The sequence below is a fragment of the Oryctolagus cuniculus genome, chromosome 1, assembly GCF_051225735.1.
Source record: "Oryctolagus cuniculus isolate XC-2025 breed Fujian yellow rabbit chromosome 1, ASM5122573v1, whole genome shotgun sequence".
NCBI lineage: Eukaryota > Metazoa > Chordata > Mammalia > Lagomorpha > Leporidae > Oryctolagus > Oryctolagus cuniculus.
Genome location: NC_142867.1, coordinates 89884651 through 89905917, shown reverse-complemented (window position 1 = coordinate 89905917; position 21267 = coordinate 89884651).

Sequence of the window (21267 nt, the reverse complement as noted above, 5' to 3'; positions counted from 1 at the left end):
CAACCAAAAGTATTAAGTAGAACAAACAAACAAAAAATACTAAGAGGGATAACATATCAAGTTGCTCATCAACAGTCAGGGTGAGGGCTGATCAAGTCACCGTTTCTCATAGTGTTCATTTCACTTTAACAGGTTTCCTTTTTGGTGCTCAGTTAGTTGTCACCGATCAGGGAGAACAAGTGGTATTTGTCCCTTTGGGATTGGCTTATTTCACTCAGCATAATGTTTTCCAAATTCCTAACAGGGATCACTTTTCAGTTAAAATTTAAAAAACCTAAGAATAATTGTGTGTTAATTACAGAGTTCAACCAATGGTACTGGAACAAAAAAAATACTAAAATGGATAAAGTATTACATTGTACATCAACCGTCAGGACAAGAGCTGATCAAATCACTGTTTCTCATAGTGTCCATTTCACTTCAACAAGTTTCCCCTTTGGTGCTCAGTTAGTTGTCGTCGATCAGGGAGAACATATGATATTTGTCCCTTTGGGACTGGCTTAATTCACTCAGCATGATGTTTTCCAAATTCCTCCATCTTGTTGCAAATGACCGGGTTTCGTTGTTTTTGACTGCTGTATAGTATTCGCTAGAGTACATGTACCATAATTTCTTTATCCAGTCTACTGTTGATGGGCATTTAAGTTGATTCCAGGTCTTAGCTATTGTGAATTGAGCTGCAATAACATTAAGGTGCAGACAGCTTGTTTGTTTGCCAATTTCATTTCGTTTGGGTAAATTCAAGGAGTGGGATGGCTGGGTTGAATGGTAGGGTTACATTCAGGTTTCTGAGGAATCTCCAGACTGACATCCATAGTGGCTTAACCAATTTGCATTCCCACCAACAGTGGGTTAGTGTACCTTATCCCCACATCCTTTCTAGCATCTATTGTTGGTAGATTTCTGAATGTGAGCCATCCTAACTGGGGTGAGGTGAAACCTCATTGTGGTTTTGATTTGCATTTCCCTGATTGCTAGTGATCTTGAACATTTTTTCATGTGCCTGTTGGCCATTTGGATTTCCTCTTTTGTAAAATGTCTATTGAGGTCCTTGGCCCATCTCTTAAGTGGGTTGTTGGTTTTGATGTTGTGGAGTTTATTGATTTCTTTGTAGATTCTGGTTATCAACCCTTTATCAGTTGAATAGTTTGCAAATATATTTTCCCATTCTGTCGGTTGTCTCTTCACTCTCCTGACTGTTTCTTTTGCAGTACAGAAACTTCTCAATTTGATGCAATCCCAAATGTGAATTTTGGCTTTGACTGCCTGTGCTTCTGGAGTGTTTTCCAAGAAGTCAATGCCGGTACCTATATCTTTCAGGGTTTCTCCAATGCTCTCTAATAATTTGATGGTGTCAGGTCGAAGATTTAAGTCTTTAATCCATGTTGAGTGAATTTTTGTGTAAGGTGAAAGGTGGGGTCTTGCTTCATGAATCTGCACATGGAAATCCAATTTGCCCAGCACCATTTATTGAATAGACTGTCCTTACTCCAGGGATTGGTTTTGGATCCTTGATCAAATATGAGTTGGCTGTAGATGTTTGGATTGATTTCTGGTGTTTCAATTCTGTTCCATTGGTCTATCCATCTGTTTCTGTACCAGTACCATGCTGTTTTGATTACAACTTCCCTGTACTATGTCCTGAAAACTGGTATTGTGATGCCTCCACCTTTGTTTTTGTTGTACAAGATTGCTTTAGCTATTCGAGGTCTCCTGCGTCTCCATATGAATTTCAGCATCATTTTTTCCAGATCTGAGAAGGTCTTCGGTATCTGATTGGTATTGCATTGAATGTATAAATTGCTTTTGGGAGAATGGACATTTTGATGATGTTGATTCTTCCAATCCATGAGCATGGAAGATTTTTACATTTTTGGGTATCCTCTTCTATTTCTTTTTAAGGTTTAGTAATTTTCATCGTAGAGATCTTTAACGTCCTTGGTTAAGTTTATTCCAAGGTATTTGATTGTTTTTGTAGCTATTGTGAATGGGATTGATCTTAGCAGTTCTTTCTCAGCTGTGGCATTGCCTGTGTATACAAAGGCTGTTGATTTTTGTGCATTGATTTTATACCCTGTTACTTTGCCAAAATCTTCTATGAGTTCCAATAGTCTCCTAGTAGAGTTCGTTGGGTCCCCTAAATAAAGAATCGTATCATCTGCAAAGAGGGATAGTTTGAGTTCTTCCTTCCCAATTTGTATCCCTTTAATTTCTTTTTCTTGCCTAATAGCTCTGGCTAGAACTTCCAGAACTATATTGAATAGCACTGGTGAGAGTGGACATCCCTGTCTGGTACCAGATCTCAGTGGAAATGCTTCCAACTTTTCCCCATTCAATAGGATGTTGACTGTGGGTTTTTCATAGATTGCTTTGATTGTATTGAGGAATGTTCCTTCCAAACCCAGTTTGCTTAGAGTTTTCATCATGAACGGGTGTTGTATTTTATCAAATGCTTTCTCGGCATCTATTGAGATAATCATATGGTTTTTCTTCTGCAGTGTGTTAATGTGGCGAATCACATTGATTGTTTTGCGCACATTAAACCATCCCTGCATACCAGGGATAAATCCCACTTGGTCTGGGTGGATGATCTTTCTGATGTGTTCTTACATTCTATTGGCGAGAATTTTATTGAGGATTTTTGCATCTATGTTCATCAGGGATATTGGTCTGTAATTCTCTTTCAATGCTGCATCTTTTTCTGGCTTAGGAATTAAGGTGATGCTGGCTTCATAGAAAGAATTTGGGAGGGCTCCCTCTTTTTCGACCTCAAATGGTAGAGTTAGAAACATACCAGGGGATTCCAATTCAATCCCATCAAGGTGGCATGTACCAATGCCATCTCACTAGTCCCAGTGATCAATTTCTGTTCACAATTTATCATAATGATAGCACTAAGAACCAAAGGGACCACATAAACAAGACTAGTGTCTGCAAATACTAGCTGATAGAATAAAAAAGGGAGAGAACGATCCTGTCGCTCCCCCTCTTCGTGGAGGAGCGACACTAAACCCTGCCTAGGCTTCATATCCGAGTCACGGCACCATTATGTCGCTCCCCGTCTTCGTGGAGGAACGACACAGGACCATGCGCTGTTCTTTCGTCTGCTCGGCACTCCCCGGGTTTGCTGCTGGTTCTTCCCGGGTTGGCTGTCGACCCTTCCACCTCCGTGGAAGGGCGGTTCCCCCTAGCCACTTTCCCACTTCCGCGGGGGAGTGGCACACCGCCGGCTGGCTCTCTCGGGGGCTGCACAGGTGTTCCTTCAGATAGATGTTCCTCTTAGATGTTCCTGGTGCATGTTGTCTCTCCCCTCCTTTATAGTCCTCCTCCGCCAATCCTAACTCGGCTGCCCACACGCCGAGTACGCTGCTCTCCTCCAATCAGGAGCAGGTCCTGCAGCTTGTCAAGTTGGTGAGAGGCAGCTGGGTAGAAGCTGTTGCCTCCTCTCCCAGCGCCATATTGTGGGAGAGCAGATGCATAGAATAAGTCCTAATTCCAGTAACTCAGTCCAGTCCGGGTTGCTCCCCACACGATCCAACATGGGAAGTGAGATACACAGCAGATGCATATAATGGCAAATGTCCTAAACAACACTCTGGCCTCATAATCAGCCCTTAAGGCATGCGGATCCAGCTGAAAAGCCCATGAGAGTATTTCAGGCATGGAAAGCCAAGACACTCTGGAAAAAAAACAAAAAACAAAAACAAAAAAAAAAACAAAACAAAACAAACAAAAAAAAACACCTAAATGAAAGATCTCCACGAGTGAGATCCCAGTGGAAAGAATGGGTCATCAAAGAAGGATGTACCTTTCTCTGAAGGGAGGAGAGAACTTCCACTTTGGCCATGGCCTTGTCTAAATATGATCAGAGTCAGTGAACTCAGGGGGCTTCCATAGCCTTGGCAGCTCATGGCAAGAGCCTAGGGTGATTACTGATGCCATAAACAAGAGTGTCAATTTGTGAAGTCAACAACAGGAGTCACTGTGCACTTACTCCTCATGTAGGATCTTTGTCCTTAGTGTGCTGTACATTGAGATTTAATGCTTTAGCTAGTACTCAAACAGTATTTTTCACTTTATGTTTCTGTGTGGGAGCAAACTGTTGAAATCTTTACTTAATGTATGCTAAACTGATCTTCTGTATATAAAGAGAATTGAAAATGAATCTTGATGTGAATGGAAGGGGAGAGGGAGTGGGAAAGGGGAGGGTTGCGGGTTGGAGGGATGTTATGGGGGGGAAGCCATTGTAATCCATATTCTGTACTTTGTAAATTTATATTCATTAAATAAAAGTTTAAAAAAAAATAAAATAAAATATGTTATCTTTAAAGAAACAAAAATGAAGAAGGAAATGAGGAAGGAAGGAAGGAAGGAAGGAAGGAAGGAAGGAAGGAAGGAGTATGAGATGGAGAGGGGAGAAGGGATTATCATATTATTAGAACTGTGTCAGTCAACAACTTTGAATCTGTCTTCTCCCTCTCCGTTTCCCTCTTCCTCTCCTGTTTCTCTGCCTCTCAAAAAAATATCCAGGGGCCGGGGCTGTGGTGCCAGCATCCCATATGGGTGCTGGGTTCTAGTCCAGTTGCTCTTCTTCCAGTCCTGCTCTCGGCTGTGGCCCAGGAGGGCAGTGGAGGATGGCCCAAGTGCTTATGCACCTGCACCCACATGGGAGACCAGGAAGAAGCACCTGGCTCCTGGCTTCGGATGGGCATAACTACAGCCGTAGCGGTGATTTGGGAAGTGAACCAACGGAAGGAAGACCTTTCTTTCTGTCTCTCTCTCACTGTCTATAACTCTACCTGTTAAATAAAAAATTATATATCCAAACATTACTTTTGGTAAGCAAAGTCAGAGACTGAACAAGAGTAAAGTAACTCATCATGCATGTTTCAGTCTCATTAACAGTTGACTTGCCTTAGCAACCATAGACTTAAGAAGGCAGTGACATGATATATTTAAAGTGTTGAAAGAATGGCAGTCAACCCAGTATTCTATATGAAACAAAACTATTCTCCAAAACAAGACTATTTAAGATATTTATCAGATAAATAAAAAACTGAGGGAATTCATTCCTAGCATACCTGCCCTACAAGATATATTAAAGAATATTCTACAGGCATACTTTTCCTAACCTTCTTTTAAAATGAAAAGGACCCAGAATAGTAAAAAATATTCCTGAAAGAAAAAAAAACAAACATATTTGATGACTCACTCTTTCAGATTCATATGCTTATTGAAAAACTACAGTATTTGAGTGTGTTCCTAAGATTAGAAAAGACTCAGTAAAACAGAGTTGGAAATAAAGTTTTGTATTTAGGGTCAGTCAAGTTCCAGTAAGGTAGTCAAGGCAAATTAGTGTGAAAAGAACACTCTTGTTAGTAAGAGACTATTTGGTATTGGCTCTTCAAAACATGGTGTTGAGGGGCCAGCATTGTAGTATGATTGGTAAAGCTGTCACCTGTAACCCTGGCATCCCATTTGAGCGACAGTTCCACTCCTTCCTGGCTCTTTACTTCCAATGCATGCTGCTAATATGCCAGGGAATGTAGTGGACCATGGCCCAAGTTCCTGGACCCCTGAACCATGTGGGAGACTGGGAAGAATCTTCTGGCTTCTGGATTTTACCTGGTCCAGGCCTGGTCTATGAGACCATTTGGAGAATGAAAAGTGAACCAACAGATTGAAGACCTCTCTCTGTAATTCTGCCTTTAAAAATAAAATGTTGCTGAGAAGACTTGATATTCAAATGAAGTATATTTTATACATATATTTTTATTCAACTGTTCCTAATAGTATTATTAATATGTTAAACTTGGAAATAACCAATATTTTCATGAACTGATAAGAGAGAAAAAATGCCAAATATTATTAAGTAATAAAAAGGAATAGAATACTGAGACTATGGTACAATAAAAATTAACCTCAAAAATGCAGTGTTTAATGAAATAATCAAAATGCAAAAAGTTACATGTGTGTGGTACTACTTGTATGAAATATCTAGAAAAACCAAATTGAGAAGGAAAAGTAAGTGGATTCTCATTCTTCTAAGGGAGGAAGTGCTAACAGTAAATGACTACAAACGTGCACAAGTGAATTGAGTGGCAGATATATAAACGCTCCAAAATCAGATTGTGGTGATGGTTGCACAACTCTGTAGCCTTACTGAAATAAATTACTCAAATGCTGAAAATTAGTATATGCCCTGGTGTATAAATTATATCTTAGTAATGTTGTTAACAACAAAACACTCGTGCATTTGCATGCATACATTGAGGTAGCACTATTAATTACAAGAAGGTGAGTAGTGAAGATAAGAGAAACTTGAAGTCATCTTTATACTCTGATGAAATAAAAAAGATACAACCCCAATAGGACACCTATTACTGGCTTTGTATTATTTTAAAGTTAAAGTTATCATTTGATCTAGTTATTTAAGCTCTAGGTGTTTATTCAAAAGAAATAAAAGCATATGTTGATATAAAATGTTTAATATGAATATCATAGACCTTTTATTTTTTAATAGTCCCAAATTGGAAACAACAAATGACTGTCAGTGGAAAAGCCTGTCTCCCATCTATTAATTTAACTAAATAAGAATTAGTACTCATTTACCAAATGTATTTAATTGGCACTTTATAATTTTTTTGTTTTGAGATGCAGTTTCTATTTGATTCATGCAGGTTTCTAATTATAAAATGCATTGACATACTTAGATTATTCTTTTGACCAGTAGCTAAAATTTCTAAATAGCAATGTTACTAACGTTTTCTGAAATCATTCGTCACATTGCTATTTTTCAGTCTTTTCTTTAATCATATTATTGATGCTTTACATACATAAATACACCCATGCGTATATTTAAAAACTTAGTTACTTATTCAAAAGACAGAGTTACAGAGAGGGAAGTGGGGAGGGAGGGAGAGAGATAGTGAGAGAGAGAGAGAATCTCCCATTGACTGGTTCCCTCTCCAAATAGCTGCAATGGCCAAGGATGGGCTAATCTGAAGCCTGGAGTCTGAAACTCCTTTCAAGTCCCCCACATGTGTGTAGGGCCCAAGCATTGCTTCCCCAGGGGCATTATCAAGAAGCTAGATCAGAAGTGGGATAGCCAGGCATCAAACTGGCACCATATGGATCTGTTGTCTCAGGTGCTATGTTAAGCCACTGCGCCACAATGTCAGCCCCTGTAATAATGCTTTTACTATTCATTTAAGATTTAATAATATTACCTATTATTTTTTTGTATTACACTTTTCATATCCACTGTTAGATATTTTGTATTTATTATATTTAATATCTATGGCATTTTCCTGAAGTATTGTACTCTCATTTTGTAGCTGAAGAAATTGAGTATTATAAATGAAGTAACATTCCCCATTTAATATCAGAGATGGGATGCGCATTTATTTTGCCCTCATTTGAAGACCAGTATTTTTATATTCTATTGTATTATTCTGTAATTTTCATCTTTGATTTAATATTGGACTGTATTTTTATCTTTCAATGCATTGGCTTTCTTATCAGATTGTTTTATAGATTTATTTTTTGTTAAGAAGGTAATTTTTTCAGTTTTGCCCATTACCTTGGCTGTATTTTTCTATTTGATAGCTATTATGAATGAGTTTTACTCATTTTTTATAGTTATAGCTTTCTGTTATGGAATTTAAGGCTTCCTACAAAACATGACATTCCCATGTTTCTGTTTGGTTCTTTAACATTGTGCAGTTTTTCTCCATAGTTTGATCTGTAAGAATCTGTGTTCTTCTATAAGTCCTGCTGTCTCTGAATTATCTATTTAACCTCCTTATCATGATGTGTTTTACATATGATTGGATTGGTTCTGCATATAATTCTTTCTCCTTTTCTTTTTGAATGATCAACTTTTAATCTTCGGTTTGTCCTGTACTTCAATATATGTGTTGTTCACAGACTTTAGTTAAATGTCCAGCATATTTTCCTTAGTCAGTGAGGAAAATTGAAATTAAACAGATACACATACAATAGGCATGGGTTAATTATTGCTTATGTGCTTTACATATATATTATTTATTTAACCCAAACCTAAACCTATACTAAGTCTTTGATATAGGTAATATCTTTTTTTTTTATTTGGCAGATAGAGTTAGACAGTGAGAGAGAGATAGACAGGAAGAAAGGTCTTCCTTCCATTGGTTCACTTCCCAAATGGCCACCACAGCCAGAGCTACACCGATCTGAAGCCAGTAGCCAGGTGCTTCCTCCTGGTCTTCCATGCCGGTGCAGGGCCCAAGCACTTGGGCCATCCTCCACTGCACTCCCGGGCCACAGCAGAGAGCTTGACTGGAAGAGGAGCAACTGGGACTAGAACCAGGCATCCAAATGGGATGCTGGCGCCACAGGCGGAGGATTGACCAAGTGAGCCACAGCACCGGCCCCTTGATATAGGTAATATTAACAACCCCAACTTTATAACTGAGGAAAGCATCAGAAATTATACAATTTTTCCAGGCTCCTGTATACCCAGAGCTTAGGGCCCAAGACAAGCAGATCCAAATTCTGACAGATCAGAGAACAACTTGGAGCTGTTTGTGGGATTTTCATCTCCTTTACTCAAAGTGACAGTGAGAAAGGAACAACAAATAGTCACTAGCCTCCCGAGTGGTGGGGCCTCTTTGATGCTCATGGTGGCAGTCAGACACACCACCACCATGAACATCTACACTTATCCACACATAGCCAAATGCAGTCAGACTGCCACACATCCACATATAGTCACATCCACCAGTAGCCATGTATGTGTCCACATCTACTCAAAAACAGCCACACCTAATCATGCCCCCAGTTGTTATATGGAGTTAAAGATGATAGTAGACCAAAGTCAAACTGTTAACATTACAGACTTGTGGGCAGTTAGCCAAGCAGATAAACCTATGGTTTCAATGATACTGGTTACTATAAAGAGGCAGACATGGGAGCACAGAGATAAGGGGAAAAAGGCAAAAGGCATGGGAACTTAATAAACACCATATTCCTAACTTGGGGTTTGAACCCAAGAAGTCTTGTTTCTGAACTCCATGCTATTCATTTCATTGTTATACTACCTCTCATTAATTGAATAGCACATTTCTACTCTGGGTTGTCTAATTATTTTCTTTTAAAGAAAATATAAAAGCATTTTGTGTCTACTTTTTTTATCATATGAAAGTAGATTTAAAGTCTGGGAGCCAGGGTTGTGGCACAGAGGGTGAGGCTGCTGCCTGCAATGCCGAGATCCCATATGTGCACAAGTTTGAGTCCTGGCTTCTCCATTTCTAATCCAGCACCCTGCTGGGAAAAACAGCAAAAGATGGTTCAAGTACCTGTGTCTCTCCCACCCATGTGGGAGGCCTAGATGAAGCTCCTGGCCCTAGGCTTCAGCCTTGCCCATAACTGGCTATTGCAGTCATCTGGGAAGTGAACTAGCAAATTGATTTCTCTCTCTCTCCTTCTCTGTGTCTCTGTCTCTTCTTCTTTCTCTGTAATTTTGATTTCAAATAACTAAATACATCTTCAAAAAAAAAAAAAAGAAAATCTGGTTTGCCTTTTTTTTCTGAGTTCTAAGAAATGTTTTGATATGAAATGTAAGTTTGACTACATATACTGAAATCTGCTCCCATTATAGATCATTGGCATTTCAGCTAAATGTGTTCCCTTTATGCTACATACCCCCTTGACTGTGTTCCTCCTATTTGCAACAAATGTACATGATGACACATTTTTCTTCCTGTTTACTGGAGCCACACATACATAATATTCTCAAAAACTAATACCAGAAAAATACATTGGCTCATTTTCTTATCCTTTTTTCCTCTAACAATGACTTCCCAAGCCTGCATCAGATAATATTCTTCTAAAAGTTTTAGTCTCCACAATGGTTGTACTTGTTTACATTCCCACCAACACTGGATTAGGGTAACTTTTTCCCCACACCCTTGCCAACATTCATTGCTTTTTCATTTGTATATCATTCTTGTATTCATGTCCATTGTACCATGTTACTTTTTGAGCTCTTTCCATCACTGAAATCTAGGCATATATAGGAAAAATGACTTTTTGTCAATGAGATGTTAGGAAATACAGTACGAACAAAAACTAGTAAGTTTGTACCATAAGTGTGTTCTCTTTTGCTGGTATAAACTTTAAAGCACTGTTTTATCAAAGGTAGGCTATCATATCATATCATAATCTGGAAAGTATCACATTGGTTGAAGTCCCATGTGTCCATTAAACCTGGCTTATAAGCCACAGGTACATTGATGATGTCATCCTAAATCTAGAGCCACTAGCCCAAACAAGAATAATCACAAAGAGCTATCTCTATAGAATCTTGAGAAAGTCACCTGCCCCACTACCTCTCCCCCTTCTTCTTCCCTCCCCTCTCCCCCTTATTCTCCCCTCCCCCTCCCCCTCTTCCCCTTCTTCTCCCCTCCCCTCTCCCCCTCTCCCCCTCTCCTCCTCCCCCTCCCCTCTTCCCTCTCCCCTCTCCCTCTCCCTCTCCCTCTCCCTGACTTCAGTCCCCTGAGTTTTGTTGTGGCTTATTTACCCAGCAAGAGTTCATTGATAGGGATGACATCTTGTATTTCTTTCATAGTATTAAGCTAAATCTTCATTTGTTAGAATTTTGCTTTCTTATGCTACAACTGTTCATTCCATTTTTGAAATTATTTTACTTACTATATTAATTCACTTTGAATTTTATTACCTGTTTCTATAAATGTAAATGTGATCATGTATGCACATCCCTCTTTAAGGTAAAAAGCTAATTATAATTACTTAGATCTATATATAAAAGTTTTAACTGTGTATGTCTCAGCTTGGAAGAGTAAAAGAATAACATTTAAGGAGCATTTTGTCTTGTTTGGATCTTTCCATTGGCACTAGTTTTATTTTTAAGACTGTTTGGTGCTTTCTGTAGTTTAACAATTTATTGTTAAACCTATCTTGTGTGAATTTGACGCCTTTTGGTAGCAGCAAGAAATGATGAGAGCAATCAAGGCATCAGGATGCCAAATTTACAGCAAGTCACTCAAATTATCAGATAAACATTTCCTTTGAAAGATGAGCTTCACTCTCCAGTCTGAGGACTGCTTCCCTTGTAACAGTGCCAAAAGGCAAAGTATATTGAATAGGATATATTCTCCAAAACACTTACTTTCCCTGACATGACTAAATTGAGAAAAGTTACAAGAACTCTGCGTTTCTCCAGGGAAACAGAAGAGAGATAAAGACAGTGGAAATAAAATGAAGGAGAGAGGGAGAGAGATATTATGAGTGTTAGTACTCTTTACTTTCATAAATTCTGTATTCACCCTATTTTGATGGTTGCTAAGTCTGAAATTTACTAGGTATGTCAAAGGCTGGAGACCTAAGGAAAGGTTACATTGTTGCAGGATTTAGTTCAAAGGAAATGTAGAGATAGAATTCCACTTTCCTTGGGAGTACATGGGTTTCTCTTAAAGGCCTCAGCTGATTAGATGAAGCTGGTCTATATTATGGAGGTTAATCTAGTCATTCAAAGTACTAGTTTAAATGTTAATCATATCTAAAAAGTACATTCAAATATAGAAACATCTGGACTTGCATTTGATTAAACAACAGGATACCATAGTTTACTATGTTGACACATGAAATTAACTGATACTACTTATAATATGCCTAAATTTGAACACTTATAAATTCTTCATGTTCTTTAATACAACCTTCTTCTCTTATCTTCATTTAACACTCCACAAATCCTTTGTAACTCCTCTCCAGTTATTCAACAAGTGGGAATAGTAATACTAGCTATCATGTAGCATAACTGTCATTTACAACAACATTACTATCACAATGAATGCTTAAGCTTCATAGAAAAATTTTATGGTATTTTTAAGATCTGCTTTTACTTTGATATGGCAGATCTATTCTTTCCTATTATAGTCCCTCCCCTGCCTGTAGTCTTTAAATGCAGGTCCTCATACCTCACTGAGGATTCTTGAGGGATTAAGAATCCCACAAGCCACCACCTAAGGCTAAAAAGGCCAGTAAGAAATTTGATGGATACTTCATTATAGATGGGCTTTGGAATACAGAATTGCTTGTCCTCTTTTTGGTAAATGACTTAGAATTGTGTCCACAACCTTTGTGAAATTACATATTAGAGTAACAGAAAATTTTGAAAGGACAGCCCCATCTCAATGCGTTATGAAGGCACCAGATAAGATGGGTTGCACAGGATAGAGTAGGAAGAAGCACTGTGGATTTCTAAGGACATGTGTCCACGCTGCTACTTTTGGGAATACATGTGAGAAATTAATATGCAGAGGAAAAACTTTAAATTGTGAATTTTGAGATAAAGTACACCCACCAGTAAAAAAATACTGTCCCGGTGAAGGAGCTAAGAATATAATTTTCAGGAAAATATCACTTCTGAATACTGATTTTTCCCTTCAATTCATAACCCTAGTAATTTAGACTTTGTGGAAAGATGTTAATCACACATTTATACTTGACAGGTTTAAGGGAAACTATTCAAAAAAGAAAGATGAGTGTTAGGGACACAGGAAATAATTTCAGTGTACAATTCATAATAGAAAATATAATCAAGAATAAACCATGGGAATGCAGTCACTGTATGAAAGCTTTCAGGCCTAACTCAGCACTTACATATAGCCCAGCAGTAACCAATTATCTTGTGTGCAAATGGAAAATGTTTCTATCTACAAAGAAAACCACCATGTGTAACAGGTATGAGAAAGTCTTCTACTGCAAGGCTGAATTCACAAAGACATCACAGAAATCACACTGGGAAGAAACTCTATGGATGTACTTACTGTGGGAAAGGCTTTTCACATAAATCGGTCCTCATCAAATATCAGAAAATTCACACTGCTTTTTTATGTGTGTTGGAAAGCCTTCACCCAGAATCACACTTGCCGGAGATATCAGAGAACACAAGGAGGAGAGACCCTTTGTACCTTTAAGAGCAGTGAATGTAGGAAGGCTGTTAGCAAGAAATCATACATTAATGTACGTTGGGAAAGGCACACATGAGAACATCCTTATTACAGAGAGTATGGATGTCCCTTCAGCCAGAAATCATGCATCAGTACACACTTCAGAACATGGATGGAAGACAAGTGTATGGAGTCTGAGAATATGGCAAAGCTTTCCACCAGAAGCCAGTCCTAGTAGGTACATAAAAACATTCAGGCTAGGAAGAGCATTTACATAAAAGAAAAATAATTATAGGAAAATGTTGAGTATGATGCCCAACTTCATTATATATAGAGGAATTAATCCATAGAAGAGAGTCTTTAATTTAGTGAATTTGTGTTAAGTATTTTGGCATAAGGGATATCATGCCAAATTTTTATAGAAAATGTGGTTCAAATACTTATAGAAAACATTTTATAAAATATAAACATAATCACCTTTTCAGGCTTGAAAACATATAAAGATGGATTTAATGGAATGAGAACAGAATATGAAATATATGTAAAGACCAAAAGGCATATTATGAGGCATTCCATAGTAAGTTATATAATAAACACTATTTATGTTTTTTGAATATCTAATCTTTATAGAAAGAGTGATTCCAGTATTGCTTAAAATATTTCCACCCATAGACCATACTTGCCAATATATTTTATGTAATTAGAATAGGATTAACACTAAAATAAAGAAGTTTGAAAAACAAATCCATACAAGAAAAACTATAAGAAAAATAATAGCATGTAGAATTCAATACAAAATATAAACAATTATTATCACAATTATCAACTAAGAATTTCTCCTAAAATTCGGAACTTAGTCACTAGGAAGAAAAATAACCACAAAACTAACAGTTTAAATGAGAAAAGTCATCTGTGGGGTATACATATAATATATTTAATAAAATTTGCAAACATCTAATTAATGAAATATAAATTACATTGCAACTGATAATAATTACATAAAGAGTGTTTCTACCCAAACCACAAAACAAATACTTGGCTTAAGCTATTTTTAATCAGGATTTAATAGTACAAATGCTATACTAAAGAATGTTCATCATCATCTACTATTACTAAATATGGGAAATTGCAGTCCTGGACATTTGAGTGAAGGCAATAAAAAAGAAAACTAAATAATTTTGGTAAACAATATAATAAAAGGACAAAAATGTCTGTTTTTTATCATGGCATAAGTATATACAAGTAAGTAAAGAGGCTGTAATACTGTTTTTCAAGCAAATAAATTTTTTTCCTGCAGTAATGTTAAATACATAGTAATGCATATGTGCTTTTTGATACCTGGAGTTAAAGAACCTGAGGAGCTACGTCTGATGCTGCATGACATGATACTAATATATTGCTGGTTGAAGAACCCTTTTTATTTAAAGAACCTTTTTTATTTAAAATATTAATGATTTATATGATTTAATACCACCATTTACCATAATTCTAGTTTTTGCTTTTAAATTTTTCTGTGTGTGTTTATTAATGTGCATGTGTAATTCATTTACTCATACATATATTTAAATTGCATTTAATCTAGTCAAGCATAATTTTCCTACTGTAATAACTTCCATAGCCTGCGCACCTACAAAGGCACCACAAACATGATAGCATTCTGTTTCAATGGGCTCTTCTCTCATGATTGTCTATGTATAATTATCTTCAGTTTTCTTTGTAATAGCTGCATGAGAACTTTATGAGTGTAAACTTTTTTTTCAAATCTGCCAAGTTTCTACCATTTTTAGAGTATAAATTTTCTTTCTTTAATTTTTATTTAATAAATATAAATTTCCAAAGTACAGTTTATGGATTACAATGGCTTTTTATCCCATAACTTCCCTCCCATGAGCAACCCTCCATCTCCCACTCCCTCTCCCATACCACTCGCATCAAGATTCATTTTTGAATTCTCTTTATATACAGAAGATCAATTTAGTATATGTTAAGTAAAGATTTCGACAGTTTACACCCACACCAAAATACAAAGTGTAAAATACAGTTTGAGTACTAGTAGAACATTTATTCACATTGGACAACACATTAAGGACAGAGATCCTACATGAGGAGGAAGTGCACAGTAGATTCCTGTTGATGACTTAACAATTTGACACTCTTGTTTATGGCATCAGTAATTACCCTAGGCTCTTGTCATGAGTTGCCAAGGCTATGGAAACCCCCTGAGTTCACTGACTCTGATAATTTTTAGACAAGGCCATGATCAAAGTGGAAGTTCTCTCCTCCCTTCAGAGAAAGGTACCTCCTTCTTTGAAGGCCTGTTCCTGTTGTTTGTACTGGGATCTCACTCACAGACATCTTTCAATTAGGATTTTTTTTTTTTTTTTTTTTGCCAGAGTGTCTTGGCTTTCCATGCCTAAAATACTCTCATGGGATCTTTAGCCAGATCTGGATGCCTTAAGGGCTAATTCTGAGGCCAGAGTGCTGTTTAGGACATCTGCCCTTCTATGAGTCTGCTGTGTATCCCACTTCCCATGTTGGATTGTTCTCTCCTTCTTAATTCTATCAGTTAGTATTAGCAGACACTAGTCTTGTTTATATGATCCCTTTGACTCTTAGACCTATCAGTATGATCAATTGTGAACAGAAACTGATCACTAGGACTAGTGAGATGGCATTGGTACGTGCCACCTTGATGGGATTGAATTGGAATCCCCTGGCACATTTCAAACTCTCCCAATAGGGGTAAGTCCAATTGAGCGTGTCCCAAATTGTACATCTCCTCCCTCTCTTATTCCCACTCTTATATTTAACAGGGATCACTTTCAGTTAAATTTAAACACCTAAGAATAATTGTGTGTTAATTACAGAGTTCAACCAATAGTATTAAGTAGGACAAAAAATACTAAAAGGAATAAAGTATTAAGTTATTCATCAACAGTCAGGACAAGAGCTGATTAAGTCACTGTTTCTCATATGTCCATCTCACTTCAACAGGTTTCCTTTTAGGTGCTCAGTTAGTTGTCACCGATCAGGGAGAATATATGATATTTGTCCCTTTGGGACTGGATTACTTCACTCAGCATGATATCTCTCAGATTGCTCCATTTTGATGCAAATGACCAGATTTCATTGTTTTTGACTGTTGTATAGTATTCTATGGAGAACATGTCCCATAATTTCTTTATCCAGTCTACTGTTGATGGGCATTTTGGTTGATTCCAGGTCTTAGCTATTGTGAATTGAGCTGCAAAAATATTAAGGTAGAGACAGTTTTTGTTTGCCAATTCAATTTCCTTTGGGTAAATTCCAAGGAGTGGGATGGCTGCTTGTATGGAAGGGTTATATTCAGTTTTTTGAGGAATCTCCAGACTGAACTCCATAGTGGCTTTACTAGTTTGCATTCCCACCAACAGTGGGTTAGTGTCCCTTTTTCCCCACGTGCTCGCCAGCATCTATTGTTGGTAGATTTCTGAATGTGAGCCATCCTAACTGGGGTGAGGTGAAACCTCATTGTGGTTTTGATTTGCATTTCCCTGATTGCTAGGGATCTTGAACATTTTTTCATGTGTCTGTTGGCCATTTGGATTTCCTCTTTTGAAAAATGTCTACTGAGGTCGTTGGCCCATCTCTTAAGTGGGTTGTTTGTTTTGCTGTTTTGGAGTATCTTGATCTCTTTGCAGAATCTGGTTATTAATCCTTTATCTGTTGCCTAGGTTGCAAATATTTTTCCCATTCACTTTCCTATTTATTTTGCTGTACAAAAAAGTTTCAATTTGATGCAATCCCAATAGTTAATTTTGGCTTTGACTGCCTGTGCCTCCGGGGTCTTTTCCAAGAAATCTTTGCTGGTGCCGTTATCTTGCAGGGTTTCTCCAATGTTCTCTAAAAATTTGATGGAGTCAGATCATAGATTTAGATCTTTAATCCAAGTTGAGTGGATTTTTGTGGCTGAATGGATTAATGAACAAAACCCATCTATTTGCTGCTTACATGAAACACATGTGTCCAACAAAGATGCATGCAGACTGTAATGGAAAGGTTAGAAAAAGATATTCCATGCCAACAGAAAGCAAAAAAAAAATAGTAGCCATATTAATATCAGACAAAATAAGCTTTAACAGAAAAACTGTTAAGATAGACAAAGAGGGGCACTAAATAATGATTAAGAGATCAATTCAACAGGAAGATGTAACTATTATAAATGTATATGCAGCTAATTACAGGGCACCACAGAAATAAAAAGTCTTCAGAAATTACTACAAGGACTTGTATGCCAGCAAACAGGGAAATCTATCAGAAATGGATAGATTCTTGGACACATGCAACCTACCTGCATTGAACCAGGAAGACATAGAAAACCTAAACAGACCCATAACTGAGACAGAAATTGAAACAGTAATAAAGGCCCTCCCAACAAAGAAAAGCCCAGGACTAAATGAATTCACTGATGAATTCTACCAGACATTGAAAGAAGAACTAACTCCAATTCTTCTCAAACTATTCAGAACAATAGAAAGAGAGGGAATCCTCCCAAATTCTTTCTATGAAGCCAGCATCACCTTAATTCCTAAGCCAGAGAAAGATGCAGCATTGAAAGAAAATTACAAACCAATATCCCTGATGAACATAGACACAAAAATCCTCGATAAAATTCTGGACAATAGAATGCAACTACACATCAGAAAGATGATCCACCCAGACCAAGTGGGATTTATCCCTGGTATGCAGGGATGGCTGAATATTCGCAAATAAATTTTCTTTTATATAATAATGTATGCATCTTTCTGACTCACACATTCAAAATCCTGTATATCAGAGTTTTGTTTTTGTTTATCATTTGTAAACTGTGATATTTGCTAAGTATTCCACTTCCTGTGTGTAAGCTGAGATGTAATTGCCTTATACCATTATCGTTAGCGTGATGTTCTATTTCCTTACTTATGAAACCCTACCTCCCTTCCAGCTTTATTTCTATCCTTTCTCCCTTTCACACAATCTCAGTATCTCCACATATACTTATTACTTTCCTTTTTGATTTTTGAGCTTTTATCAGTTGTGTAATCTTATACCACATTGTAAATTTTTCATTATTTTGAATTTTTAATGTTTAGATTTATTATTCACATTATCTTTGTCTGTTTTTACCCTTTCCACTCATTTCTCATGTAATCACAAACTGCGTTCCATGGCCCTTATATAAAAATTGTTATATTTTTCTAAGAGCATCATGATCTTATTGATATATTAATATCCTGATTTCCTAACGCCTACATATAATTAAAGTTTCTTCGTTTGAGCTCATACTTATCTTTTACCACTTTCCCATGATCACCAAATGCAGTCTAATGATCTTCAGCAAATTTTGATGTCATTGCTTTACTATTTTTTTTTTTCTGGGAAATCCAGAAGGGGCTGCTATTTATTTTAACTTGTGGGTCAATGCAGCAAGGAGTAACAGTAGAATAAATAGGATACTGTTTCTTCAGAAACAAACAAAATAAGATGGAAGAAAATAAGTTGCTGTGAATTAGCATTAATGATTTGAATTTCTTGTGGATGCCACAGAGTCTTGAAATGTAGTTTGTTCTCCAAGAGATAATATGACTGCTAGATGACAAAATACAAACATATCTTTTTCTCATGCTGTATGTCATAAAAATCTACAGTAATTATATCTATGTAGACATATTTTTTGGTTCATTTCAACCAACATGTGAAAGTAATAATTAAAGTCTACTTGCTAATTATCACAAGTGTTCATTTTCCAAACGAGACAATTAAAGAAGATTTAATTACAAATTTAAATTGTAAAAAATGAGTACTTCCTAATGGCACTGACAAGCAGTTAGCAATGTAAATACAATTGTAACCCTGTATTTTGATTAATAAATACATTAGCTGAAAGTTTTCAGAAATGTGTCTGTCAAGCCATAAATTTGAAGTTAGCATAAACTCATAGGCTCTTCTAAGTAAATGCACAAAATATGAGGAACCTTACTAAATTTTTTTCAAATAAGCCAAACATATAATAAAGTAAAGAACTATTTCTAGCTGTTTTGAGTGGTAAAATTGCCATGGGGACATTTTATCCTATATTGGTTGTCAGATCAATGCACTGGTTATTCTCACATAATAGCAAAATCCCCAGGCATGACTGAGAGAATTGAAAGTTACAAATCACAACAGTACTGAAATGGTTTTGTCACTTGTTTAGGGACAACGGTAAATTCACAGCTGTTTGCTCAATATGTTCTTATAAGATAAGATGTCTATATTATTTTCCAGAAAAATGAGTTGAAACCAATGAACACTGCACTTAGGATCCATCTTCCTAATCAACAAACTGCAATCCTTCAATTGCATTTCTAAATATTGAGCAAGATTACTACTGTTGATTAAATTTTTAATAATGAAACAATGTCTTGAGTATGAAACTGATCCTACATGGATATTTTCTATCTCTGAGTAATAGATAATGACCTTTATTTAAGAGGCATCTCATAAATATCTGTCAAGGATGGGGAACCTTTATTCTGCCAAGGGCTATTTGGATATTTATAACATCAATCGTGGGTCATACAGAATTATTAACATAAAAATTAGCCTGCTATAGATTCATTGAACTTTGAGTTCCACCTGTGATATTATGGGCCTTTTATCGCCCACAGGCTAAACATTCCCCACCCATGATTACCCTCTGCTTCAAAAAGACATTAACCAAGCAACTTCATTTTTCTACAAAACTTGATGCATTTATTCATGTCAGGCTAGAACCAGAGCCACAGATAAGAAGAGAAAATAAGAAACCCAAGATTATAAATGTACAATACATGAGGGAAATGGAACTTTACTGTTTTTACCCCCAAGTGACATTCTTTAAAACCTGTGGTCTATTCTTTTTTTTTTTTTTTTTTTTTTTTTTTTTTTTTTTTTGACAGAGTGGACAGTGAGTGAGAGAGAGAGACAGAGAGAAAGGTCTTCCTTTGCTGTTGGTTCACCTTCCAATGGCCGCTGCGGCCGGCACACTGCGCTGATCCGGTGGCAGGAGTCAGGTGCTTCTCCTGGTCTCCCATGGGGTGCAGGGCCCAAGCACTTGGGCCATCCTCCACTGTACTCCCTGGCCACAGCAGAGCTGGCCTGGAAGAGGGGCTACTGGGACAGAATCTGGCAACCCCGACCGGGACTAGAACCCGGTGTGCCGGCGCTGCAAGGCGGAGGATTAGCCTAGTGAGCCATGGTGCCAGTGAACCTGTGGTATATTCTACAGAATTTAACCATATTAAAAGGGCACAGCAATAATAAAATGTATTTCAAAGAAGCACCGGTACACCTGAAGGCCCAGGGAACAAGTGTATTTAAAGGATTGGGACAAGAAATTTTATTTTAGCTACTCTTGAGAGTATGATAATTTAAAATTATATTTTGCCTGATTGGCTTGAGCTTGTGATTATTGACTAAACTGAAAGTTTGTTATTGTAAAACTTAAAAAAATAAGAAAGGAAGAAGGATGCAGGGTGGAAGCATGGGTGGAACAGAATGTAGGATGGGAAGTAACCTTATGATCTTAAATCTGTATATATAAATTAGATGAAATTTGTTCACCTTATATAAATAAAAAAGATTTAAAAAGGAACCAGTATTTTCCAAGTATTACCTGTAAGTGAGAAAGGGCAGGAAATATATATTAATAAATTGGCAAAGAAAAGAGCTTTCAGTACCTCAATGTTTAGCAGCTCAATTCATAATAGCTGAGACATGGAATCATCCTAAATGCCCATCAACAGTAGACTGGATAAAGAAATTATGGGATATGTACTCTATAGAATACTAAAGAGCAGTAAAAAAAATGAAATCTGGTCATGTGCAAAAAAAATGGAGGAATCTGAGAGACAGCATGCTGAGTGAAATAAGCCAGTCCCAAGAGGACAATTATCATATATTCTCTCTGACTGGTGACAACTAACCAAGCACCTAAAAGCAAACCTGTTGAAGTGAGATGGACATATGAGAAACAATGACTTAAAGAGTCCTTGTCCTGACTGTCGAAGAACAACTTATTACTTTATTCTTTTTAGTTTTTTTTTGTTATTGTTCTACTTAATACTATTGGTTGAACTCTGTAATTAACACACAATTATTCTTAGGTGTTTAAATTTAACTGAAAAGTGATCCCTGTTAAATATAAGAGTGGGAATAAGAGAGGGAGGAGATGTACAGTTTGGCACATGCACAATCAGATTTACCCCTAATGGGAGAGTTAGAAATGTGCCAGGTTGTTCCAATACAATCCCATCAAGGTGGCATGTAGCAATGC